The sequence below is a fragment of the Macrotis lagotis genome, chromosome 3 (assembly GCF_037893015.1).
Source record: "Macrotis lagotis isolate mMagLag1 chromosome 3, bilby.v1.9.chrom.fasta, whole genome shotgun sequence".
Classification (NCBI taxonomy): domain Eukaryota; kingdom Metazoa; phylum Chordata; class Mammalia; order Peramelemorphia; family Peramelidae; genus Macrotis; species Macrotis lagotis.
This window is the reverse complement of record NC_133660.1, coordinates 168,060,469-168,065,969: the sequence shown is the minus strand read 5'-3', so window position 1 is coordinate 168,065,969 and position 5,501 is coordinate 168,060,469.

Here is a 5,501-nt window from a genome sequence, read left to right as displayed (position 1 = left end):
TGATTTCATTACTCCTTCCATATTCCCTTCACCCTCAAATGTATAACTCTTCATAAGACAGTTTTCCCCTGTTCCTTTTCTCTCTAGAAGTTTGCTTTATTAAGCATATTTACAGTACTGTGAACTCTCACTCCCCTAGATAGAAGTAACTCATCAAAACAAGAAGTGGGTTACTTGTTTTTCAAAACTACAAAAGCAAAATGAAAATGTAAGAAGATGAATTCATAAAAATAGAAAGGAAATTAAAATACTTCTCATAAGCACCTATACACAATGATTACTGTTGTTGACTAACACTAGACCTGTGATTGTTTGTAGAGTAACTGCCTATGTATAAAAACTCTTTCTTACAAATGCATGGAAACGTTGTCTTGCAACTTAAACAGCAATTCTATAGAGCGTCTTAGCAACAAGAAATTAAATGACCTTCCTTGTAACAAATAGTCGACATTTTCAGAGGTGAAACATTAATCATGTTCTCTCTGTTGCTTATTTCCAAGTTAGCCTGTGTAGACCTTGTTTGTGAGTAATTGTTTCCCCATAGTCTATACCTAAGACTGTGAGTTCCTTGAGAGCATTATTATTTGACATCCCTCTATAAATACTAACTATAGCAAAAATAGAATAAAAATTTTGAATATTACCATTAGAAAAAAGTAACAATTATCTCTATTTCCAGATGACAAGATGGTATACATAGAAAATTCCATCAAATCAGTGAAGAAACTAAGATGATTAATAGCTTTAATAAAGTAGCAGGATAAAAATAAATTTCCAAAATAATCAGCATTGCTATGCAATATTATTGAGAAAAAAGAAGAAAAAGTAAGAAAATTCCATTCAAAATAATGACACTATGCAGAAATATCTAGGAGTTAAACTGCCAAGATATATAAAACATTGATAGAAATGTAACTACAAAATACACTCTAGGAATAAAGGAAGAGTAAATAATTGAAGAGCTATTCAGGGCTTATGTTTGTATCATGCCTATGCAGTGAAAATACTGCCTAAATTAATTAACAGATATGTTACTATATCAATCAAATTACTTAGTTCATAAATAGACAAATAGAAACAAAATTTAGGGAAACAAAAAGTCAAGAATCTCAAGGAAAGTAATAAGAAAAATTATAAATAAAAGGAGTCATTCTTTTTAAGCCTCAAAATTAAATTAATTAAAGCACCTTATATTACATACCACACTAAAGTCAAAATGCACATGCTACCTGAATATAAAAGATTGTACCATCAATCAAAGTAGTAGAATGGGATGTTAACTAAGTCTGGATTGCTGGAAGAAAAAGTAACCCAAAAAAGAATATAAGAATTTTTTTTAGGATAAAAAATTTCAATTATATAAGATTTTAGATGTGTTTTTTGGTCTTTTGCAAGGCAATGGAGTTGAATGACTTACCCAAGGTCACACAGCTAGGAAATTATTATATGTCTGAGGTCACATTTGAACTCGGGTCCTCCTGATTCCAGAGCCAGTACTCTATCCACTGCATTGCCTAGCTGCCCTCTAAATGTATTTTTTAAAATAAAGTCCATGAAGATAAAATGAGAAAAGAAAACAAATGAGGAAAATATTTTCATAAGATATTACTGACAAAAATATTATATTCTCTGATCCCCTAACCCAATAAATTTATAAAAATTTATAACACTGAGGTTCATTTCTTAATAATATTCAGTGTACATTGAGTATAGAAAAGAATTATGTATATAACTGTGATATAAATATTTCAATTATGATATAAAGTCACTATTACTAAAATAAATACAAATTGAGTCAACTCTGAGGTTTTCCTCCAATCTTCCAATTGACAAAGATAATTTAAAAATAGAACACCAAAACTGGAGAAACTCTAGGGAAACAATCTACTATTGATGCAGTTGTGTGTTGTACTCAACTGTTGTGAGTGTTAAATTGGAATTATTAGGAAAATGGACAAAAAGATCTATTTCTTTTGACATTCCCCTACTGGCAATATGCCCTGAGGAAATCAAGAGACAAAGCTTCAAAATATATACATATATTATTAAATTCATAACATCACCCATTGCAAAGAGCTAAAAAGAATATTGAAGGCTATTTGATTAATGAATGACTGAAAAAAATGTGACACAGGAATGTACAAGAATATCATTAATCAGTAAAAGGAAATTACAGATCTATCTGAAGAATTCTAGAAGCTTGGGAAGATTTTTATGAACTGATACAGACTGAAGTACCATCTCAAAAGAAAACTTAAAAGCATACACAATGAGTATATGCAAATGCAATAATTGTGCAAAAAAAGTTGAAAATTGAATAAATTAAAACCAGTCATGGTTCCAAAGAGCAGATAATGTAATATATTCTCCTTCTTATAGTAGAGAATAAGAGAATATAAGGGCAGAATACTGTACATATTGTCAGTTATAGACTCTGTTTCAGATGGTTTTCCTTTTCTTCTTTGATAAAAGGGAAGGTTCAGTATAGAATAAGTAATAACTGTTTTTTTTTCCTTTCTCCCCAGGAATGATTGGGACGCAAAAGCAAAAACATCAAAAAATAAATTGTAAAAATAAAATGAAACAAAAAACCTATCAAAGTAAAGTTGCAAAAATATCTGTGATAATCTCATATTTATTATTCTATTCAATTCAAATTGGTGGTCATGTAGTATGCATATTTATCCTTCAAAACATGTAAATATTAATATCTGGTTTTGAGTTATCCTAAACAATTTTTTGCCTTCAGGTAAGGTTGATCCAGAATTTTGAAGTTAGATGCATATTTATATATTTGTGCAAATCTATTTACAAAACAAAATTTTAAACAATTAGAATGTAAGGTCCTTGTTAGTAACTGAAACATATTATTGTAAACATAAAACTTTATTATATGTGGAGCAGGCTAGACGAATGCAATATAAATGATTCCAAGTTTGTTGGAAATATCCAAAGCAGTTGGTTTTGGTCACATTACATCAGACAGCTTCTTTACAATCTGTTTGATCTTTTTGTCTTTTTGACTCAACCTTGCTTCCTCAGTCATCATGGAAAACTTGATCATCTGTGAACAATGTTTTTCTTTCTAAGGGTACCTTTCTAAGGGTATTGAGAATATTTTTGAAACTGAAGCATTTTAGTACCTGGAAAAATGGGAGACATTCAGTTTTCTTTTTTGTGGGTATATTCTTTTCTTCTTGTTCTTCAATGCCTTTGACTTGACTTCTGTCTTGGAAGGGAGGGGTATAAGATGGAATTTTATGTCTTCAGTGATATAGTGGAGGAGAGATCATTATTTGCTTTTTCTTTCTGAGTGTGGAGCACAGCATCAAACATAGTAAGAGTTTCCATCACTCCCAATTTAATTGTTGGTTTTACTATGTGCTATATAAATTAATGCCACCATCTTTTTGACAGACTGGAGAACAATTGCTTATGATGCATAAGATAGATCAGAGGAAAAAAAGGATACCAAACCAACAGACAAAAACAAAATGAAAGTCATATAACTCCTGGAATTTGCAACTTCCTACATGACTTGAATTTCATTGACAATCCTGAATGATCTCTCAATTCTATCCAAGTTCAAAGCACACAGATTATCACAAAAAGTATGTTACCATCCAAATGTAAATTGTAAGCTATCCTTATCTTTTTAGGAAGAACATACTGAAGAGAAAAGTAATTTCCCAAACCTGTTAAAACATAATATTACTGCACATCATTTCCTACTTAGTTTAGTATATAAATAGAAAATCAGAATGGAAAGCAGGAAAAACAATCTTAGGTTAGGCTCAGTTCAGTGTGAAGTGTTTTACAAAACATCAAAAACTCATCTGTTGCACTCTCTTGAGAAAAGAGCTTACAGTTTTCAAGAATGGAAGAAGAAAAAAGAGAAAGGGCTGATATCTGAAAGATAAAAGAATTAAATTAAAGATGAATTATAAATATAGAGCGAATATGAGAATTTAAATGTACTATTTGGTGCCAAGATGGTACTAAATATTTCTATTCATATTAAAAGCAGTTTGGTGCTCTGACAGTTTTGTCCTCAAGGTAAAAAATATTATAACTAAGTATAATTTTTATGTGAACAGTGAAGGATAAATAGGGGAAATTATTCATATAAATATAATTTAACATTACCCAAGGAAAATAAATTTAATATTAGGATAGCTTAATCAGCAAAAAGAAACATTCTTGGAGTAGGAAGAAAAATCAGCATCCATTTAATTCTTCCATACCTTAACAAAATTTCCATCTACAACATGCCTAATGTTGGGTCATACAACCTTTACTTCAAGAACTCTAGTAAAAGGGAACTCACTTCCTAAGGTGTCCAATTCCAGTTTGAACAATTCTAATTATTAGAAATATTCTAGATACACCAAGAGATTAAGATACTAATAATACTTTACATGAATTTCTGGTAAATTTCTTCTTACTAGATGTGGTCCAATGTTCTATCTTCTCAAGATGTTTTGTGGATACTAGTTCTTATCGAACATATTAAATACCCTCCCCAGGTATTGTGCTATCTTCAAATTTATAAACATATCATTTATGACATTATTCACACTACCATTAATTTTAAATAGCACAGGACCAAAAACAGCATGGGGAATTTCATTAGAGATCCCCTAACTTGATATTAAACTAAGGATGACTACTTTGAAGGTGTGAAAAGGTACTTACAGGTACAAATCTACTTTGTATGGTTCTCTAGTCCATATATTTTATCTTTACCATAAGGAAAATTTGGGTAATGCCAAATTCTTTAAGAGAAATCTAGACGAATTATATGTAAAGTATGTCACTAATCTAACACTACAAAATATTTTTTTAAAGGAAACAAGGTTAGTCTAGCATGACTAGCTTTAGAAGTCAAGTAGGAAATATATTTCATGTGCAACAGCTCGGAAAATGTCAATGAAGGTGTAAGAAAGAATGGTAAATTTGGGAAAACGCAAGTAGCAAATATTCCTGGAAAGTGTGAGGTCTTTCAGTGGATTAATGACAAATAAGCCTAACAGGTCAGCTTATGAAAAGTTTTAGATGTCAACTTGAAAAATTCTCTCTCTTCTTACTAAATACCTACAGAACAAATTTATTTCTAGAGGATAGCATTTAGACTTAAAAATTTTTTAAAAATCCATCTTTTACTCCCAAAAGTAAGCCAACCTAACAGGTGCCAAAGTAATAGAAATCACTGATGGGCTCAAGAGAATTAAAATAAATGGTGTTGTCAAATCATTTTTAAATTGTTATCATGAAGATGGGACTTTTAAAACAAAAGTAGCTAACTAAAGGGGCAGGATAAAAACACAATGGTAATGCTGAACCTTAGGTAAAACAGAGTACACTAGCCAGGCAATCAGTCAGGAAAGGCTGCTTTCTCACCAAGAGTTAAAGTAGGGCTGTTACTCCAGACAGATGTGGTTTTTCTCCTTCTTTATCACTTATCTTTGGAGAGTGCCTGATAACTCATCTAGTCACTGGAA